Source organism: Mastomys coucha, unplaced genomic scaffold (assembly GCF_008632895.1).
Source record: "Mastomys coucha isolate ucsf_1 unplaced genomic scaffold, UCSF_Mcou_1 pScaffold22, whole genome shotgun sequence".
In the NCBI taxonomy this organism is placed as follows: Eukaryota; Metazoa; Chordata; class Mammalia; order Rodentia; family Muridae; genus Mastomys; species Mastomys coucha.
In genome coordinates this window covers 19,628,593-19,652,755 of record NW_022196905.1, presented here as the reverse complement: position 1 = coordinate 19,652,755, position 24,163 = coordinate 19,628,593, and positions in this window count along the sequence as shown.

Below are 24,163 nucleotides of genomic sequence, written 5' to 3'. Positions count from 1 at the left end.
TGTCCTTCACAGAGCATAATTGTTTGAGGACCTAACTCTAAATGCTTCCTGCAATGATTCTCCATTTAGTGCTATATTTTAGAAGTCATTAGCCTCCCCAAGGTCATCAGGATGGTCTCATGTTATCTTGCTAAGGTTTTATGGTTTTGTTTGGGGATTTGGTTTCTGGGTTGCTTGTTTTCATGCTTGCTTTGCATAACAGCATAGAGTCATTGTGCATGTGGATGTCTAACTGTTCCCAAACATTTTTGAAAGCATTTTCTTTTACTTTTAATAAATCACTTTCACCATATATTTAAAAATTAATTTTCCATAAATGCAACTCAGAAGTATTTTACAATCACTTTGGGGGGAAAAACAGAAAACAAGACTTGCTTAGAAAGTAGGCACTTGGCTTTAAGAGAAAAGCAGTGATCAACCAGTAAGTGGAGTGACCAGGTGTGAGCCTGTTTCTGAGCCTCTAGCAGCAAGGCCCTGACTCAGTATTTCCCAAGTAGGAGGTTTGTGGGGGTAAATTCCATGGCTAAGCTATGTTTGTGAAATAACACATAATTGTTCCTTTCTTGGAGATTGCAAACATGCATTTGCCTGCAGAAAACAATGCTGTATTTGTGTGGGAAGTGATGCCCACACATCGAGAGTCAACCTTCACTGCTGCTGCTGACATAACTAACCAGGTAGGGCAGTCAGCACCCAAAAAGGAAGACTGGCTTTACAGCTATGCTCAGACCACCATCTGCTTTTCTCTAAAGTGAAGAGAAAAGCATCCTTGACATCCCTCTCATCTGGCACTGTGGACAGCTTGTCATAACCCACCTTATATCACCATTTCTCTCCACACAGGTTTTATAGACAGAGAATCTTCCTTGCATGTCCAAAAATAAAAATAAAAATGTTCGTCCTGTATGAGAAGTTTCAGGCAATATGGAAAAATGCAAAGTTTATCCCACGAATAGCTCCAAGATTTTGGACAGTCTTATCTGCACACTGGACAAGCCTGCACTAAAGAGAAGAAGCATTTCCACATGCAGTCCATGAGCTGCTGTTTGAGTCAACTGGCCTGAGACCACCTTGAATAAACATTTCCTTCAAAGTGACCCATATGTGGTGGTTGAGATTGGAGGAGCTGACCTCAGCTGGAGAGGTGGGCAAGGTCAGTCAGGGTTTCCTACAGAGAAGGCTGACAGCAACCAGGAAGCAGAGAGTCAGTGACCCTAAAAGAATGCTTTCAAGGCTTATGAGACAGCATCAGCAGCCTGCACGCAGTTGGCTTTAACTGAAGCAAATGATTTGTGTTTTACTTGCCTCAGAGATTGATCCACACTGAGGGCAGGAGGCACAAGAGCCAAGTGAGAGGAAAGGTTATCCTTGGCTGGTCTGAACACAGAAAGAAAATGTTCTAGTTCCTTTTACAGTAAAATGTTGACATTCTGTGCTAACTTCAAACCAATTTTAAAGCATGTCTTTCCATTTCAGGGGTAGATGCCAGTTCTGCTTAGTGTAGAAGCCATCAAACATAGCATGTCCAGCAGCCCCTGAGACAGACATCACAGAGTAACACAAGGATGTGAGGGAATCACAAAGCAAGAGAAGTTCAAGTAAACTCAACATAATAGCTGACATCCACAGACCCCACCACCTGCCAAGGACAGCTCCCCAAACTGCCCAACACCTCTGCTGTTGACTCCATCTCATTCCCAGGAGATAGGTATATTACCATCCTGTTGGAAGAGATTTAAAGATTAAAAACAAAACAAAACCAAAAGCAAACAAAAAAGCTTGCTCAGATATAATTGAGTAAATGGCACTTCTATGATTCCCAGCATAAGCTGGATACTTAGTGGCATAAGTAGCAAATATTAATTGTATTTGAAAATATAAAAGACTAAAAATATTAACGGTTTCAGTTCTGTTAGTGAAGGAATACCTAGGATTATACCTTGACATTCATGCAAAGAATAATACAAAATAGTAGTGTGTTAGAAGGGTTGCAGCCACCTCTGTGTGCAGCCACCTTGGTGTGCAGCAACCTCTGTGTGCTACCTTATCATGGCACTCTACGGTGAATCCCTGAAATAGCATCACACATACACAGGCCTGACAGGTAATAGTGCAGGTGCTGAATGCTGAGCTATACAAAGGAGTTGGATGGTGAGCTTTGCAAGGCCAGTCAACCACAAAGCTTATGCAGAGCCTTTCTCTCCCTTTCGGGCAAATGCACTGTGCTAAGCCTGCAGTCCTCACCAGCAGCCCATCTGGTACATCTTTAACCTGAGATGGAAGAATTATTCCCAGCTGGATTGCTCACCATAGCATGAGCCAGCATTTGTCTGTGGACATGGGGATGAGAAGAAAACTGGTAGTGACAGAAGCAGTGTAGGCAGAAAATAGTCTTTACTTATGCACAAGTTTCAATTATGGTGATTTTTAAAACTGCTTGTCTTTTTAACAGTGCTGATTCAGTTCCTATGGTATCCCCATCATACGTACTTACATAACGTTGAATCATCACTTTTAATACTCCATCAAACAACACCTAGTGTAGGAAAGAGATATGCACCATAATTAGTGACTAATCACATTGTTTCTTAAAGTCAATCAATGAGACCTCTGAACACCAGCTGTTATGTCATGCATGCATCAAGCTCAGTATCGCCTGGGAAGGAGATGAGCTGTGAGATGCTTGAGTAGCCAGTATGAGCCACTAGACAGAACAGGATTGATAATCAATCACACTCTCCTTACATGGAACAACTCTCTGTTCCATTTTCTCTGAAGACAAGGTATCAGGTAAATCAGCATAGACAAGAGCAAGGGTTTGTCTCCCCTAGAATGTCCCCAAAGAGCTCCTATGGCTTTACCATTCCAGAGAGAGGGCTTGGAGTGGAAAAGTGCCCAGTATAGAATTAGGAAGCAGGAAAACATTTGGACAGTGTTTCTCTCCTCCATATCTCCAGAAGGAGACATTGGCAGATTCTTCTGAGATTTCAGATAACAAGATGCATTACTTATTTTTTCTGTTTCTGTGATAAAATGTCATTACCAAAGCAACTTACAAAAGAAAGGTAATTTTGGTTTTTGGTTCCATAGAAAGAATGAGAGATGGAAAGTGAGAACGAGAGTGACCATCATGGTAGGGAGGCATAGAGAAAGACAGCCAGAACAGGTCACAGAGAAATTATTCCTCAACCACTAGAAGACAAAGAGAGAACACTGAACATGGGTGAAGCTATAAACACACAAAACTTCACCGTGAGATTCTTCCTTCAGCATGGCTCTATGTCCTCAAAGTTCTATGATCTCAGACAACACTGGGACCAAGCAATCAAATGCATTGGTTATTAGAGACAAAGGAACTAAACAAATATGCACAAAATCAAGGGTGGCTGCAAGGCCCAAAATGTGGCTCCATCACCCTTTCAAAAAACACAATTCATTGGCTTGGTGCCAAGAGAACAAGCTACACACTCAGATGTCCTGAGGAGTCAAGCTTTTCCAGTTACCCATATGAGCCATGAATCTGTCTGACATCTGAATCTGTCTCTCTGTTTGTACTTCTCTCTTTCTCTCTCTCTCTCTCTCTCTCTCTCTCTCTTTGGTAAGATGACAAATATATTTTGATGAACAGACAGAAAAGCATATTGTTTGGTTCCCATGAAAAATTGATAGAGCCTTATTATCAATATTACTAATCATTGTGATTAGAATCTATAGTGACCTCATGAGCTCATGTTGTGAGCCTTTTGTTTCCAGCTGTAGTGTTTTGAAGGCTGAAAGGACTTTAGGCTGTGGGGCCTTCCTGGTGGAAGTGGGCCATCAGAGATGGATCTGAAGGCTATGTTCTTCTTTTGTTTCTATTGGTGCTCTTTACCAGGTCTGATTCTCCACAACATGAGCTGAAGCAGCTGTACATCTCTGCTTCCAGTGTTGGAGCTGCACTGCCACTCCCTCTCCACCAGGATGGACAGAAACCTATTGGAAACCACGAGATAAAATAGATCTTTCTTCTTCTCCCTTAAGTTGTTTGTGTCAGGAGTAGCACCCGAGTAAGCACAAATGACCAATACAGAAATCAAGAAAGAGAGGTCACCATCAAAGAGGGAAGAGCTGACAGGAAACAGAAACTGATCGTGATAATAAGAGAAACTGAGTCAAATGCCAGCTGAGTGGAAGAGACTTCTGGCAGGTGAAATGTGGGTCTCGAGTGCCTAAGGCTTTAGATGTGCTACCATGAGAATTCTGTTAAGTCAGTTTTGTATCATCATTGAGCAGTGCTCATGACAAAATGACTTTCAGTCCTAGGCCTGAGTCAGGCAAAGACATTTACTAAAGAAACTCTGACAGCCTAGACAGTACAAGAGACAGAAAATGGGGAGCAGAGCCAGGCTGAAATGGGACTATGGCAATTTGCCACAGTGCTGCTGACTTCTAAGTCACAGGATAAGAAGAACAGCATTGAAACAGCTTTTGATAAGTTTCCAACAAAGAAGCCACAGTAACCTTGAAAACGTTGTTATTTTAAGGTACATTTTACTAACGAATACAAGCTTTACTACTTTTTCTTTTTCTAGATATCTGAAATTGAGTGCATGAGTTTTCAGCATTTTAAAAAAGCTCTGATGTCATGAAATAGTCACAAATTTTTGCATTATATTCAAATTGTTTTGCATAGCTCCAGCTCACAGATTTATGTTAATGGTACAGTACAAACATGAAAGGTGAGGGATGCCTGTATTATGGATTTACTCTTTGCAGAAGATCTTAAAGTGGCGTGTACTGTTTCAGCTTTGAAGACTGGAGCTAAAACTCAGGGTAGTTAAGCTCTCAGAGATCAAAGAACACTGGAGTGCTAGCTAGACTTTAGATTTGAACATGGTCTCATTAATATCAGACTATAACTCTCAACAGTACTGCACCAGTTTATTTTTCATTGCTAAAATGAAATGGAAAAGCTAGATACCTTATAAACCAAAGACATTTGTTTAGCCTCAAAGCTAAACCTCAATTTCAGGCAGCCCCTTTGAGTTTGGCTCTGCTGAAGGCACTTTGGCTACATCATAGGATAGCAGATATAATCCTGAGAGGAATTCTTGTGATAGGGAAATTACAGAGAAGGTGAGGAAGCCAAAAAGTGGGTGAGGGGAGGTGCTTTGCTCTTTCTTGCTGTTTTTTTTTTTTTTAACTATGGTTGCCGTTATCATCCCATCATCATCATCATCATTGTTACCACCACCACCACCATCACTATCATCATCATCAGGATAGAATACTACTTTCTATCCCAGGTTAGCTTCCAAACCACAATCCTCCTACCCAACACCCCTGAATAGTCTCCATTAACTATGCTGTCCCTACTCAGCTAACTACTCTGCTCTGGTTGGAGATCTGGGTGTTCTGTTCCTACTTCACTTCCCAACTTTGGCATCTATGTATGTGGTGATAGAGAGGGAGGCCCACTGTGTATGATATCAAATGACTTTAAATATTCAATTCTATAAACTAAGTAAATCCTCTCACTTTAGAATAGCATTGCTAACTTCTTTAGGATTATGTTATAGTTATGCAAACCCAACTACTGCAATTATTTACTGGTAAAAATTATGAAGGCCCTGACATCTCCAGCTACCCCAAACCAAGCCCCGGACTTGAAACTTATAACCCATATTGAACATATAATTGCTCCTCCCATTTTCTTCCTTTCTTCTACCCTAGATGATAGATTCTGAATGTCATGTCCATCACTCCCTTTGGTTTTATCATTTTCATATATTTGATATAATTTGCACTTATTTCTAAATTATATATATATATATATATATGTATATATACACACAAATAGATACAACCATACATTGAACATTCCTAATCTGAAATTCCAAATCCAAAATGTTCCAAACTCTGAAACTTTTAGAGCTCCATCATTACACAAGTAGAAAATGTTATACCATAAGTTTCCTTTATACACAAAATTACTAAAAATATTTTATAAAGTTATCTTCATGCTATTACATAACATGTATAAGAAGAATAGATTAATTTCATGTTTGGATGTTATATATCTTTGAGATAATAGTATATCATATGTAATTAAATATACATTACCATAACATATATTTATGTATATGAAAATATAAAATCTAATAAAATTCTAAAACCTAAACATTACTGTTCTCAATTTTTTAGATAAGGGATACTTAACTTGCCTGATTATGTATGCATATGTATGCACATGCACACACCTGTGTGTCAGATACCATACTATGTGTAATCTTTGGATATTTTCCATTTTCTTTAGTGTAAAATTAGTGTTATTCTCCAAGGTTTACTTCCTCATTCTGCTCAGTTAGGCCTAGTCCTGGAAGTGTCTAACCTCTGTACAATCTGATCTAGGCATAGAATGTTTTCAGCTTCTGAGACTTGCTGCTGAATAAGCTCACCCTTTCTTGTTCTTTCTGAACTCTAGCTAGCTGGATTAACTCTGCTGTGCTGGCTCAAATTCCTCTCCAAACTGACTGATTTAATCTGGCTTCTCTTGCTTGGCCTCTCCTGTATTACTCTGTTTGATCTCAAACTAACTCTTATCAATCTATTCTAATCTTCTGGCTGCTTCTCATTCTCTGGCTTGTTCTTCCTTTGCCTGTGTCTTATTCCCTCTTAAACTTGTCTCTGTAAAATTATCCCAGTAAAACTGCCTCTTTCTACCCCCACCCCACCTTTGTTTCTGTACTGAGAATTGGACATATTCTATTCTGCCAAATCTTTCTCTGATTCATCATTTTGTATGCCACTCAATTCCACATCAATTTCAAACACTGTTGCTTCTTTCTACAAACTAACTTTATCTTCATTGTTTGTAATTAAAGTTTTATACTATGTGTATGCCTGTATTCCAGTAAGAGGGATTAAAGTGGTGTGTGGGGGTGTGTGGGTGTGTGTGCGAGCACTAAGGCTGAGCCACGTGACAACTAGAAACAGGTTTTTTTCCAGTAAAGAACAAAATCTTGGGGTTCACAGAACAAATATCTTACAACACTGAGGACTTGAGATGATTCTTCCATAGTTTTGCCTTCTGTCAGAACATACCTGTTTAAGTTGCTGATGGTTGCTCTATCATGGGAAAATATCTTAGCTACATAGCCTACTCTGCAAATCATAGATGCCTGGTTATTGCTAGTTATCATTTTTAAAAACAAGGATGCTGTGAATGTCTTTGCTCTTGTCTTTGGTGTACAATGTATATATTTCTTTGAAGAATATCAAGACAAGAAGAACAGAGGTTAAAGAGCATGAAGATATTTTTATTTTGAGGAACAAGGTCTAGCTGCTTCCTACAAAAATACCAATATTCCCCCACCAGTATGTGTCTATGCTCTCCAAATAGGATATATGCAGACTATTAGGACCTACTGAAAGATTCTAAAACCCCAATCTGTCATCTTCTTGGTTTTTCTTTTTCTCTTCATTGCTGACACTGCAGAGGTCCTTGTGAGTTTGTTAGATATGTGTTTGAGGTTTTCAAGATGTCTGTTCAGGTCTCTTCCCATTTTTCTCTTGATCATTCATGCTGATAATGGGCCTGTCACCATGGAAATTGCCTGCACATCCTTCAGAAAAATAGTCAGTAGCATGACTTTTTCAGGTCTCTTACTGATTCCTCTTATCATTGGTAGATATGATAAGTTCCACCCCTGAAGACTTCAGGACAAACCATCATCACTTTGGAGGAAACTGAAAGCAAATGAATGGAAAGTTGAAATCGAAGTCTGCCTGGATGTGCCTTAGCAGGTCCTATTTTAGATATCACATCTGATTCCAATGATTGACTTGGACACATGTGTTGGGTGAATTACTCTGGACCTTCAAGCCTGCACATTTCTGAACTTCCTTCTGATGATAAGATTATAGGCAGAGAACCGAAGTATTCAGCAAGAACAAAGAAACTTATGAGAATATACCCATCTTCTGCAATGCACATTGAACCACTAACATAGGCAGAACTTCTGCTGAGCAGGTTTAGTGGAAGCCAAGTGAGATGCAGGCCCTCCAGAGGCAGAAGGCCTGGAGTATATAGAGGATGAATGGGCTAGAACTGAAGCCCAGGATGTAGGTATAAAGTTCATGAAGGATATAGTAGAGCAACACAAAGGAATGGAGAAAGGATGAGATTGCTGCTGGGTGGAAATGATAGAGGTGCTGGGCAACTTATTATCAAAACTAAATAAACAAAAACAAAAGTGTAATTGTCTAAGATAAAAGGACTCGGGAAAGACTGACAGCAAAGGGTGGCATCATACAACGAACATGGTTTCAAGAGCCGTAAACTATGTATTCCGGGTAAGATTCAGGATTCTACAGACATTGAATACTTGTAAGCATATGTACATATATGTATATGTGTGCATGAATGCACAATACATATGCTATACACATAAATACATATGTATGGAAATTCTTTATTAATATGTTTTAGCTTCAATTGATGCATAGTACTTTATATGTACTTATGGGTACAATGTAATATATTTTATGCTTCCAATATGACCAACTCAAAAGCACTGAGTCCCTTTGTGAGAAACAATGGAAGAAAAATAAATTCCCATTAATTATTGTTTCACTCTTTTTGTATTCTAAGTTTCTGCATTGTTCAGTGAATAGAGTTTAATAATATCAAACATCTGCCCTCAGATTACCTAAAAATATGAACTTTGTAAGTAACAGGACTCCTTATGCCAAACACATTAAACAAAGTGTCTTGGATATATGCTTTTTTAAAAGTATTTTACAAGTATAATTATAGATTGGATATATGACTTCACCACCCCATTATCCTACCATCCCTCTAATCCCACCTCACTTTTAATCCCCTTTGTCCCCCTAAATGATTTCACTTATACTTTCTTTTAATATATACATACATGATTTTATATGACTATATTTCACTTAGGAACTTCAAATAAAATAAAACTAAAATTTTATCTTTCTGAGACTTATTTAATTACTTAATGTCATTTAATATGATAGTCTGCACTTTCACCCATTTTTCTGCAGGTAGTATAAGCTTTTCTTTTTCATTGAGGAAAAAGCCATTATATGCATGACCATATGGCACTTTTTTTTATCCATTGGCCTCTTGTTGATCACCTAATATTGGATCCATAACATTGGTATTGAGACTAGTTTTTTAATAAACAATCATTTGGAAGTGTCTCTGTGATGTATTGATCTATCTTATTCAACCCCATAACTACCATGTAGAGTAGGTACTGGCATTTTTCCCATTTTTTTAAGTGAGAGCATTGAGGCTTAAAGTATTCAGGATGCACAAAAATGACAATCATTGGAGGATACTGGAATACTATTTACTTCAAGGTATTCATTATACTTTGTATAGCTATGCAAAATGATTGTGCTATGCCTTTATAAATATGTGTTAAATCAAAGGTAAAATACTTCAAATGTACACATATACATAAAGACTGTGGAGAGAATGCCCACAGTCTTTTCTCTGGGGCACTCAGAGAACTGATGGGAGATGGGAGATGGTTAATTTTGCACATAAACCTTTAGAATAAAGTCCATGAGCTTGACCATCAGCCTTGCCCTTGCCAGAGAGAGACAGTGAATGCGCTGAAGCTGTCCCATTGATTATGCTGTGGTTAGCCACCAACGATCAGAGTGTAAATTCCCTGTGCTCACCAGCAGATAAAACATGAAACACAGCTATTCAAATACAAAATGAAGACTTTAACTTAAATAGTGCATAAATGAGGTAGAGGATATAGTTTTGAAAGTACCCACACCCTACAGCAAAGTGCCTGACATGACTCATGCCTTCCATCCATTCAGTCTCTTCTGAGCGACTATGAAATTTCATTAGGACCTCATGCCATAGGGCCATCTGGCCTCTGCTAGGTGGAAGCACATGGCGCATGAATCAGATTTCCCTGGTGCTTCTCCCATTAACTCTGACATAGAAGGAGACATTTCTTAGTACCAACTCAATTACAAACAAAATCTTTTGTGCACTAAGATGCCAGGATATACTCAGGTATAAGCTTTTAGAATGGAAAATAGTAAGCTCCAGCTTGAGAAATACTTTGACTTTTAGCTCTGTCCAACCACATTCCTCATCCAGAATGAGAACACCTCCCCCCATGAGAAGAATCAGTGCAGAAAAAAAAGGAGGCACCATAGGAGTAAATAAATAGGCCTATTGTAGAAAGAGCACAGGAAAGTTTTCCAGAAACTGTGACATCTGGGCCAACTCATGAAAAAGCTGTCATGTTGAGAAAGAGGAGCAGTTCCAAGCAGAACAAAGAAAAACCACAGAGCATGAAAGAACATGGTTCATGCACAAAGCAGAAAGAATATGTAATGTGTTAGGAATATGGGAGACAAAAAGAGGTTAGAGAAGCATGTAGAAGGTGAACAGAAGCATATACCTATGTGTCTATCTATCATCTTTATTTAAGTAGCTTTATCATCTCAATCTATATATCTGTATCAGGACCCACATTTGCCTATGTATTTACCCTTTTTATGCAAATAGACATGTTTACACATGTCTACATCTTTATAACCTACACCTATATCTTCATATGTATGTATCTATGTCAAACATACCTACATCTCTACCTCCATGCCCATTAATTTATCAACCTCTATATCATTCAAACCTGTATCCATATGTCTGTTTACACATAGTATGCATCTGTACTCACAAACATGCCTTTATTTCTACGTGTATCTATACTTAACTGACCTCATCTACATTTACATCTTTGCCAATGGCACATTTACTTCATCAACTAATTCCACAAGTACACTGATAGATGTCTGTGTGTGTATATCTCCTCTATCTATACCTATAACTACATCTCTGACAATGTTTTTGTGTCTACATTTATAACTACACTTACTTCTATGTGGGTTTGTCTCCTCTCTCATATCAATATAAGCCTGGCATGCCCTGCATGGCTATAGGGACTGACCAAACTGAGGTAGTGAGGGAATGAAGAAAGGATTGACACGAGGACACAAGAAAAATTAGGATCAGGTAAACTGGGCTCTCTGATGGAAAAGCCATAGCACACTAAAAGTTCAGCAAGCTTAATAAGTACAGTGGAACAGAGAAGTGGGGTTGTTGCATATAGCTGAAAAAGGAATCTGGATTTATTATATACATATGAAACAAGGAGGTAGGATAAGCTAATCGGCACAGTCTTCAGGCCATATCTGGGGCAAGAAAACTACATTGCAGTGGACATTTTCTACACACTACCAACATTTGAACTCAGACTCAAAGAAGGCTTTGCAATCCCTCTGACCCTCACTTGTAAAAGGCTTTGCCACTCTCCTGAGGCTGAGACTTTGGGGGTCACCGATGTGGCTGTGTCTGTGTAAAACAAAACGTATTTACTCAGGACTTCACTAAACCTGTATGTACATATATGTGCATATATGTAAATAAACATCTGTGTCTATGTTCATGATTTCCAGTGTCTTCTTTCAGGAAAGAGAGAAAACCATTAGTATGTCACCAAAGAGTTAGTGTTTCCATTTCTTTCTGCAATACTTGTACTGGAAATGCCTCAGCTATCTTTGAAATAAATTCAAGACTTTCCAGGTGTATCTGCTGGGCTTATTGTATCAGACATGTATTCTCTTCTATTGAGGAGATCTTGATCCAATTATACAGCTGCTGGTTATCCCCAGGATATAAATGCCACTATTATCTCACTGGAGTTGTCTTACTAGGCCACTCATTGTTGTCCTTTGCAGAATTTACAGCTGTGTAATACTGATTACTTTTCTTGCGTAGTACCTTTTTCAGTACCTTCCAATACTATGAAAGCCAGTTCTGAAGGAGGAGGCTTCCAAATCACTTCTAGCTAAATTAGTCCAAACCTTGTGTCTGAAGTATGTGGTATTTTTGAATTCTGTGAAGCAACCTAAAGCAATGGTGATGTCTTATTTTCTTTGGTGAGTCTAGTGAACACCCTCTGACCAACAACTCAAAAGGAGATTTTTCTTATCACTGGGGTTTTTTAGGATGAGAATTATCATTCCGTGTGATGTAATACCATTTATACTACAGATAGATAGATAGATAGATAGATAGATAGATAGATAGATAGATAGATAGATAGATAGATAGATAGAGACAGAGAGAGACAGAGACAGAGAGACAGAGACAGAGAGACAGAGACAGAGACAGCAAGAGAGAGATAGGGTGTATTTTTATGTATGCTTGTAAACTAGGTTTTCCTATAATGTTTTCAAACATTCTTAGTGTTATTTATCTTGCCTTGATGCTTCTTCTGCTTTGTCCTTTCCTTCTTCTCTCAGCAAAGCCCACCCCTTACCCTTTCATAGCACCTATGTCCTACTATTCCTCCTCTCTATAGATCCTTCTCTTCCCCTCACACCATGGTCCCTTCCTACCTTCTTGACTTCTATGGTTATTCCACATTATATTTTCATATCTAAGTATTCTGAGCTATGATCATGTGTGAGGTTTTTCTTTGTAGACCTGGGTTATTTCAGATGTATAGCTTATTTTAAGTAGCTCTTTTGTTCTCTTTATTCTTTGTATTTTTCATATAGTCTTGATATTAGCCGTTTATTTCATATACATCTAAACAAGAAAGAGTCTTTTTCCTTCCACCTATCTTCAAATTTTATTTCATCCTTCTAAACAGCTGAATAGAATTCACTGTGGATATGGACCACAGTTTCAGATTGTCAGGATAGGCCAATCTGATGATCACATGCTCTCTGTGTTGTGACTAATTGTAATTAGCTATAAAAAGAAGGTTCTTTGATAAGGAAGTAAGAGCTACACTTATCTATGAACATAAGGATAAATATTTACAAGTTGGTTATTTGTATCTGTAAATTTTGGCCTAGGCCACTCCATTTGCTAGATTCTGTGACTAGAGCAGCTGTAAACAGAATCCAACAACTGTCTGTATAGTAGGGTATGGAGCCCTTTAAGTGTATACCAATGAGTAGTACAGCTGAGCAGATCTGATTTTAGCATTTTAAGAATTCTCCACAGTGGCATCTATGGTCACTGTCACAATTTGTACTTCCACCTTCCCTAATCCCTTACCAGCATTTGTTTTCTTGTTTGTTTGTTCTTAATCTTAGCCATTCTGAGATAGAATGAAATCTCAAAGTAGTCTTAATTTGTATTTTCCTTATTGCTAAAGGCATTGTATATTTTAAAAGATGTTTCTTATTATTTGTACTGTTGGGAATTCTCTGTTCAGATATATAACTTACTTTTAATTAGATCTTTTGTTTTCTTGATTCTTTGTATTTTTCTTTATTCTTGATATTAACCACTTATTTTATATATAGCTGAACAAGAAAGAGTCTTTCCTAATTTTCAGGCTTCCTTTATACTAAATTCACTTTTTCTTTTGCTGTACAGAAGGTTTTATTTTTTTAATGAGGCCCCATTTATTTCTTGGCCTGAATTCTGGGGCAAATGGTCTCCTATAGAGGTAGTCATTTCTTGCACTTATGTCTTATAGGATATTGAATGTGTATTTATCTAACAGTTTTCACATTAAGGTGTTTTACCCAATTGGAGTTGACTTTCCTTCCAGTTGATAGATGTGGATCCAAATTCATTCTTATCTATGTGCACAGTTTGTCCAGCCCATTTGTTAATGATATTATTCTTACTCAATTTTATAGTTTTGGTATCTTTGTCAAATTTGACATGGGTATAACTGTGTGTGATTAGATTTGGGTCTCTTGTTCTGTTCCACTTATCTACCTACCCAAATATCCATGAAGAGAAAGGCCATAAACTCTGTAGGAGAACTTACAACTATTTTCCTAAATCAATATAGCTTCTAAATAATTTCTAAATATTTATCTTTATATTCATAAATAGAGCTCTCAGTTCCTTATCAAAAAATATTTTTTTACAGCAAATTACCATTTGTCACAACTCAGACAAATGACCATAAGATGCCTAACCCTAATTTCTACATTGGTAATACAACTCCTACATCTTAGGCTCAGATAACTTTGCAGAATAGGGTGAAAAGGTTGTATGAGACAGAAGACAAGAACATGTTCTTAAAATGGTGCTTTCTAGACATAAGATGCTGAATTCATAAAACTTTTCAGTAATGAGGTTACCTAAACAACTCCTGCACAATGACTACACCAGACAATGGGCCAACATGAATGGGAGAAAATTTGCAAGAATCTAATCTTAGATAAAGAACTAGAGACAATCAATGTCTGCTAAGAGAAGGAGAAGGCATTTTCTTTAATGTCAATCATCTCAATAGATTATTCAATCCCAAGTGGTCAGTCCTAAATACTTGAGTTTAGAAACTACAAAACTAGACTTAGATTCAGGTGCAAATATAAATAGATATAAGGGGAAAAGAAATATAAATGCTGTGATGCATAGTGTATTTGTGCTGTGATGCATAGTGTATTTGTGTGTGGAAAATGAAATTTTATGGGACATGGAACAGTTGGAGAGTGGATGGAGGTAAGAAAATCTGGACTGTGAAAAGATTAATTAATTAATTAAAAAATAAATGTCAACATTAATAGAAAAAATGTTTTGACAAGATAGTCTTCCTTTGATTGTTCATGGCTGTCAGCCTTCTACATCCTGGTCCTTGGTGCTGGAGGAGGTGATGATGTTGAAAGAGTGTGGACTTCTTATTTACCTTCACCAGCCTTAGCATGCACCATGCAGTCATGGCTTGGTATAATCTTTAAGTTTGAATTCCACCTCACTCTGATCTTGCCATTGCAGCTTAGAGCGGCATTCCTTTACCTGTGTTTGTATGCAGTGTCTTACATAACATCTTTCATCAAGAACTTTACGACAGCAAAAAGCTGAGTTCAGTTAAAGCATGAAGTGAAACTTTAAAAAACAAAAACAAAAACATAGCCTCTTAAACTCTCACAGAGTAAAAATTTTAGCTGATTATACTGCTTTTCCCAGTGTAGCTTCCCTCTAAATCAAGCATACTGCATTCTGACCTTTATTTACAGTTAACGTGGCATAAGCCTTTCTGAGTATACTGGGAAATAATTTAATTGATGAGTCCTATTTATATTTCTGTACCATTTCTGGCCAATTCTATTCATCTTTTTTCCTTATTTCCCTTTTGAATTTATGGTTCAAATATCTGTTGTGTACCTATTCAAATAAGACAGATAATGTTCCAGTTCTCAAAGAGCTTGAAGTCTGGAGGTAGACACAGATGATTAATAAGGTATTAAACAAGTATTAACATACTTATTATATGTATTAATAAGTATTAACATATACTGTACTCAATATACACTCAGAAAAAAAAGTTTTCAAATTTCAATCACAACCCATTTTTTCACACAGCATCCCATCCACTAAATTGTTTAAAAATAAAGTAAAATTTAGGCGCAATTAAGAAACCTGTTTGTTTATAAAATAACATCTCTCTTTCCTGAGTCTCAGATTTGTTAGTTAAAATGCATAACATATTACAGTTCTGCAATGTTGATTTTTTTTCTGCCTCAGTATCCCTTTACATTCAGAATCATCCACTATAAATCTGATCCCAAGCATTGCTGCTAAACTTGGACCTTCCAAGTGTAATGTATAGGGATAGCCAGATCATTTGCATAACACAAGAGGAAAAGTAGGTTGCAGAAATGGTACAACAGATTCCATTTGCTGCCTGCTTATAAAGTTGCTAATTCTTTTTATTCTGTGTATGAGAAAGCATCCTTCTCTACTAGCTACAGCTTCAGTATGATCTCTACACACCCAAGTCCTCAGGCCTTGAGACATTGTGAGTAAATATTTGTCCTTAAATCAGAAACTCAGTATTGAATCTAGAAATCTGTGCTAAAGGGTTTGAATATCACTAAAGGACATTGATGTGTACTGTTATAAGAAGGGTTGCTCTAAGGTATTCCAACTGCCCATCCACCAACACAGCAACAATCCTATTGCTCTCATCTCTCCTTATGTCTGTCAGTATGTTTCTAAGAAACTCTACTTTCTTTCAACACACAGTTTCCACTTCATGGAAGACAAAACATACTTTCAGGAGCATCTGTGTCTCCTTCCTCCTCACCATCATGCAAACCTGGAGGAATCAGACTGGAAAGATTTTTTGTTCAAATTGTGTTGTCTCCTCCTCTTCCTTTGTTCCTCACCTACTTCCTCAACTTGAGCAGAATGGATCAACTTGTTTTTGAGCATCACCTATGTATTCACCTATGTATTTCTAGAAAAAAAATATAATTTAAACCCCCTATGTTTGATCTTTGGATGGGTTGGTATGCTAGAGATAGAACTCTTGGTGTATGCATATTCAGCAAAGGCTATACCACTGAGACACATCCCCAATCCTTGTTTGGTTCTTAACATGCTAAAATGCTAAAAAATCTCTCTCTCTCTCTCTCTCTCTCTCTCTCTCTCTCTCTCTCTCTCTCTCTCTCTCTCTCTCCCTCCCTCCCTCTCTCTCTCTCTCTCTCTCTCTCTCTCTCTCTCTCTCTCTCTCTCTCTCTCTCTTTCTCTCTCTGTTTACTGAAGAGCCAATTTGTCCTTGCAAAGCCTGATTTACAATCCTTATTATCTCAATATAGATTTAGACTAAAGAAATCTATCTTGACAGTCAAACTGGAGGAAAGAATTTATTGATTTAGCAGGTGAGTCTTGTTTCTCTAAAGCTCTAAAACTCACTGCTTGGATGGAAGTCAGGCCTCCAAGGCAAAATAAAGAACAAGAATATGGAAATATATGGAAATATATTTGGAAATATCTCCAACAACACCCCTGTTGAATCAAAACACACAAAAAATCAATGTGAACTATTTGATTCAACAAGTATTTACCAAGGTTCTCTAGATGAAGAAACTATTCTAAGCTCAGGGAAGGAACAAATGACAGAAGACAATACATCTTTCTACACTGAAAACAATGTTGTGGCTGTATAGCATTGGACAGTATTATTAAGAAAGGAATGAAAACCACAAGGAGTCAAGTTTGGTGGCTCACGAATTCTCATCTCAGCGGGGCTAGTTCTAGTAGTGTTCTGCACTCACTGTATGAACAGTGCTGTGCCTTCTTACAGGAAACAGGATCCCTTGGCCTTTTCTCAGATGTCTCTTCTTCCAATAGACTCATCTTGTGTCTTTCTTCTTATTTTGCCCTCTATCATCATCACCTTTGCTACTGTCAATATATAGTTTATTGAATTTATATCCATCCAAAAATGCATGTACACACAGAAATAAATGGAAATAAATGTGTCATGCCTACTTTGTTGATAGGGTCATCTGGCTTCCATCAGTAAAATGTGTTACATGCAGAATAATGTTCCATGCCAACCAAAAATCCAGGTACTTTCTCCATCAGAACTTAAGAGAATGTGACCATTGTCTCTCAGGATGGAAAAAACTTGGGGTCCAGGATTTTGGAGGCACAAAAATCCATAGTTGTTCAAGCCTCACAAGAAAATGATATAATATATTCATGGAACCCACAGACCTACCACCTTGTAATAACCAATACAATGCAGTTCTACCATATGTTTTATAATTATGAGAAACATACTACATAAATTTAGAGATATAAAAACTTTATATTTTCAGCCTTAAGTAGTTGAATCCTCATACAGCAAAATGATAGATGTAGAAGACCAAAGATGTATTCATGTCAAGCAAAAATTAAGTTCTCAAATCACATAAAAATCAATAACCAACTTACCTAAAGACAAAGATATTATCTATGAATATCTCAGCAGAACCAATATAACCCCAGTATGTATTAGTAGTTTCACAACAAAATCTTTTATCTAGAGAGTAGAAATGCAGCACACATACACAGGGCACAATTTGGCAGCCAGAGGTGATTTAGAAGCATCTCTCCCACCCAACAAGACTTATTCTTCACATACTTTCCTCTGGGAATTCAATCTCATCTCAGGCCAAAAAGCAACAAACCCAATTGATAATGGAGTAAGTACTCTGAAACCATGAGCCCAAGTAACTTGTCCATGAATGTAAAGTCATATCCACTTATAAATACTGTTTGTCACCCATCTCTCAGTCTCTTCCCTCCTCTAGAACCCCATTCTACAGCATACTAGCCCCACACTACATGGAAATAAAAGAGTTCCATTCGGGTGTCCTCTGACTATTCAAGATCTGTAAGGAAAAGCCATTGACCTTGCCTTCTACAGTGATGGGGTATTGAATCGGAGGCTCTAATCAGAATAACTAGGGACTATTCCAGCCTAGCTGTTCTCTCAACACCAAAAAAGAAGACAGAGGCGTTTCTGACACCAGAGCCATAGTCAGAATAAACCCATCACTAGTCATACAGGATCCATAAAGGCATTAGCCAGAACAAACAAGAGTCCAGAGTGAAGACCTAGTCATAGCCAACAGGGCATTAGAATGTTTCCCAGAATAACTCAAGAAAGTCCACATTCTCTGTATTCTCATTCTCTATTAGGGCAGGGTTATTATCAGTTTTGGTGTCACTGAAACTCCAATTTAGATGAGAACTGTCCAAATACAAACACCCCTTAAATGCAGAAGGAGAGAGGGAAAACACCATGTTAGAGAAATATGCTGTAATTAATAGTGGAGTCTCTGTGATCAGCCTTGAAGAACATCTAAAGGATGCAGGACACAGAGGCGATTGGGAAAATCAAGCTAACTATAACTTCCTAGTTTGTCCAAAATGATGGAGTCTACCAGCACTTTGACTTTGGTTTAGAGAGGTGTTTCAGACTTTTGATCTCTAGATTCATAAGATAACATGTTGTTTATGTATCCAGACTTTTGACTAATCTTCTTTCTTCTATCCATCTCTACCCCTCTTATTCCATTCTATCTACTCCCTAACACTAGATAGGAGAGAAGAAAGATAGAGCAGAAATGAGAAAACTGTATCTTTATACTACTTCTTGTTGATTAGGGACATCAAATTCCTTGGGGCATGTTTGATCTTTGCTGTTAGGATATCTAATTTGTTCTTTTCATCACTTTCCACATGACTGCTTGACAAACAGCAACCAACAGCAACCAACACCATCCAACCACTAATCAGCCAACCAACCTCTTCTATGGGGCTCTGGAATTTATTTATCCTCTGAAAGGTCGCCAGAATTCCAAATAACACACACTTGCAGAAACTATCTGCAGCTGGCAAAAACATGCTCTTGCTACAGCGCAAGGCAAATCATAATCGGCTGCTGTGGAAAATCTGAAGTAGCCCCATATCCCACATCTGGACTGAAAATAAAAACATATCCTTATAAAGTTTCTCTGTTTTTTTAAAGAAAGCATAATTCCCACTTCATGTTTATGCTGCCAAACTATAGTCACTGAGTATTCACAGAAACAATCAGAAGATGGTATGCAGTATGCTCTAGGAAGTCAGCTGCTACTGATCCTTTATTGAGCTCATCTTTGCCCCCTAGCATTGGCACACAGACAATGTTAGTATGAATAGACAAATATGAACCTCAATTAATGTTTCCAGAGAGGTGCCTGCTTCCTACCTCTACCCTGACAGCAACTCCACTAATTCTACCTCTCTACATCACAATTGTTACTTTTCTTAAATTTAAGTCCTGACCTATCTGTCCTTCCAGGTGAGATTTTGTGCAATTTAAGAAGACCTTTTGTTCAGATTCCATCCATAGTCAACCAAGCCTATTTACAAAGCCTTCAGAGAAAGCTTGTTCTTAATTTTATGGAATTTCTAATGTGTGCACTGTTATCATTTGAATTTGAACTCCCAAATACTTATGTGGTCCCTAGATAGCAACACTACAGAGAAGTGATTAGATCAAATGGATGCTATCACCTGACAGTTTGATCCAGTGACATGACTATAGTAAGTGTATTTACTAGGTTTTGCACAATTGGAGAAAGTAAGTTATTGGGAGGTATCTTGGATGGATGGATCTGTTCCTAGCCTCTTTCATCTTTTCACACTGTTTCCTGACTGTCATGAAGGTGAGCAGTTCTTCTCAACCGTTCTCTCTCCTGATATTCTTTCTCATTTCAGGCCAAAAGCAACAGAGACAGGAAATAGTGGACTGAATCCTCTGAAATCTTGAGACAAAATAAATTTCCCTCCTATATGTGTATTTGTGTTTATGTGTTTGTGTATATGTACATATGATACTAATAATTAAAGAAATGATGAGCTTGAGAGGAAGTTGATAGACCTTGACAAGAGATAGATAAACAACAGACGGGTAGCAATGATGTGAATACAGTACTCAATAAAATGCTCTAAAATTGGAAAATAAACAAAATAATAATTCTACAATGCTACAATAAATCATTTTTAGGCTGTGTTATTATTGCTATTTAACTTTTTCTGTCAAAATTTATTATACCTATTTGATTTTCATTCACATTACTAAAATAAACAACATTTATTTTTCTTCTTCATTAATAGATAAATGGATATAGATAGATAGATAGATAGATAGATAGATAGATAGATAGATAGATAGATAGATAGATGATAGATATATAAATTGTTTCTTTCAGGTACTCATGACAGTAATAGAAGACTGTTATGTGTATACAATACAAGTTTCTAGTTATTGACAAGTGATACCCTTGAGCTCCCTGACCTACTTTTATGGGTGTGTAATAGGTAAAGACATCACTGTGTCAACCATACCAAACTCCACTAGTCCAATGACTTCCTCTCCAGATACCTCATGGACTTTTCTGTGAAGTTTTCCCCTCCTGGAATTAAAAAGGAAAAGAAAAAAATCTTCCTTTGAAATTCAGTGTCATTCTAGCTTTTCTTCTAGCAAACAATTCATACCCATAAAACAAAAAACTAAAAAAAATTAAAAAGTAAATCAGGCATTTCATGATTGTAAAATCTGAGCCAGCTGAGAGTGGATAATTCTATCCACTCTACTGGGTGATATACTAAAGCTTAGTAATGTCAGATCATGTGGAAGATCATCCATGCCTTCTGTACTTTTCCAAGTTATTTGATGTGGAACTACCTCCCAGAAACAAGCATGTGTGGTAGTAATACATGCCAGAGTCCCTTTCTTGCTCATGGAAAAGCTGGTGACTATATACTCTATCTTTCAGCCTATCAGTTTTCTTCAGGACCTACTGCCATCCCTCTGACCTGAGCATTCCCTTCTAGCTCCTTATGCCTACATCTTCACTGTGCCCATCCCTTCAGGCCAATTTTCTACAAGATGATTTCTGTAATTTGAGATTTGTTTATCCCATGTGACTTTTTGACCACACACACACATACACACACACACGCATGCACAATTTCTGGCATCAACTTCCCACCACAGCTGTTCCACATAGCTCTGGTTGCCAAACCAACCTAAACTAAGAATTTGTAATACTAGTTTTCAGAAAGGAACTTAGCTAAGGACAATTCTTTGCTTAGAATAGGCATCAGCTAATATTTAGTTATTGGGAAAGTGGTTGAAATAAAATAACCAGTGTGCAGTTGCATGTACATGTCATAAGAAAGCAACTTCACCTTCTCATAGGACACACTGTGGTATTGAATACATAGCCCCAAACTAGAGAGCTAGAAATATCAACAAGGAAATAGAGAATTTTATAGTTTATAAGAACCACTGTGGAATAGGAAAATTTCTGTAGGAATTATATTGCTACAAATCTAAAGAAAAATAAATGAAATCAATAGCAAGGCAAGAAATGAGTTACAGCCAAGCCAGAGACAAAGACAGGATGAGCCTGTGTCCCCAGAGCATCCTGGTTGTTCTCTTAGCTTTCTGCTCTGGATGCAGCAGATACAAATATTCAGCTTACTCAGCACCAGTGTTCTCCCTTTCCTGGGAATCATATCCATCCAGTCATTAACATTGAAATGTTTGCTTCTAGGTGAAAGTGTCCCTCCGCTCCAGCTGTACACAGAAGGGCTGCTGGGAAAACCACCCCCATAATCTGTATCATGAAAACATCGCTTGAGTCATATCTGTTGTTGCTGTTCAGTGTTTTCCAGTTAGTCCTTTCATTCCAGAAACATTTACTGAGCATTTCCTCCACCCCCATGTCACGATGCTTTACAGAGAACAAAAGCTGAAGCATACAACTTTCCTGCCACTGGAGAACCTACCTCAGGCTTAGGGGACTGAATATTCTTCCTTTTCTGAGATTCAGAAGTAATCTCTGTCTTTGTCATTGCTGAGATCAGGAAATTGTAAGGCAAATAAGGGCACTAGAACACCCTAATTTTGAGATAATATGTCTTCAGGATCTCTGTGACAATGGTGTAAAAGTGTTAGAGATGCTACTTGTATGCTTCTGAGGTCAAGAAGTGGTTTAGCATCTCAACTACCATTACAACAAGACTGAGAGACACACACATTAAAATAAGACCATGCAGAAGGGAATGAGGAGGGGAAATAGAGCCATGGGTCTGGGATCCCCAATACTCACTAGGAGAGGGTAGACAATAAATGAAAATGTGAATCATCCTGAAGAAATTCCCAGTGAATGAATAAAGAGGGGAGATACAGCTAACCCATAGTAAATGATCTAATAAGTAAATAATAGATATTTAGGAATAACAGAAGCAACTAATGTACCCCATGCAGAACCACAAGGAATGACTTTCAGACAGAAAATATGATTAAAGATTCACAAGGCCAAGTCTCCAAGTGCAGGTAGATTCTGAAGAGGGTATAAAAGAGCATTACAGGTTATAAAAAAAAATCATAAACAAGAGATACTATGATAGACTAGTGTTACTATATTGATGATAGAACTTAGAACAGGCAGAATGAAGTTGAAGGTACAGGGTAAAAAGAGTCTGTAAAGGAAATTTCACAGGGATTCATGCTCAAAACCAGAAGGGTCTTTTTCTCTCTAGGCTTATCCTTCTTGATACCTCCTGAAGGACACCACCTTGCAAGGACCATACCTCAATGAGTAAAGTTTCTTGTGCTCATTGGGCTCTAGTCACAGCAGTATGAACAGAGTCACACATCTTTCCTGTCATCATCCTGAATTCCATACAGTTCTCAACCTGCCTAAGACTGGCTAGGTACATGGTGCTCCATAAAGGTTGCAGATATACATCTCAGATATCAATTTAAAAAAATATTTCAACAATATAACCACAAGATCAGCTTGCATTTATAAAGGACAATTCTACTTTGGTCAAGAAAGGAAAGAGATATGAGAAAACAGAGAGGGCATGCATGTCTCAGAGTTAACTCCAACAGCAACATGGAGAGATGCTCAGGAATTCTACAGCCTCTGGTCAGTAAGATGAAGCTCTAGTCCTGGTTAAACCATTGCCACAGAGACGCCCCTAAATGCAAAAGTCTTGCTTGCAAAATACACCTAAAGAACCCAGGTCACTTCCTTTACAGAATTTCTACTCTCTTTATACTGTCCTAGATACACATTCACATGCATGGCAGTCTGCTCCCCAGGCTAGTGTCACTTTGGAATACCTTCTAGTGATACTTGTACCTCATAGCTGGCAACCTATTTCACCTTTGTCAGGAGAAACATTGGATTTACATGACCAGCATGTAGAGTCAATCAAAATGCTCATATGGCAATGATGAACAGAAGCATCCTCTAAAGCCATATTGGAGGAGGTCCTTCCTGGCATCTACACAGGAAACAATAGAAGACTACTGAGGAGCAGGCATGAGGCAGCAATCTTTCATAAGCTTGTGAAGGAATGAAAAATAGACCTTCTCTATATTAACATTGGGAAAACAGAAGTGTTAGGCATGAACAATTTCTTGAAGATCTTGAAAAAATTAGAGAAGGGTGTTCTGATTCTACCTGTTTTATGCACTGGCTAAAACAATTGCTTCGTTGAGCCACACATATGGAATCTGTGTGAACATTAATCCTAGAAGAGAATCTGGTGAACATTAGTGTGGCCCACTGTTGGAGTATCCACAAAAATATTTGCTGCAGATTTAGGAAATGCATGTATCCAAGCATGTCCCCTCAGTCAGTGACTGAAGACTACAGGGAAGTAGAGGATACAGTGTTTCCCCAATGCTGGAAAGTTACAGGACTGGAGCCAGTTCTTAGTTTAATATGCAGATTAATCAAATACTCATGGGTTGTTTTCAGGAATGCCAATCTCCACACATTTATCAGTTCTGGT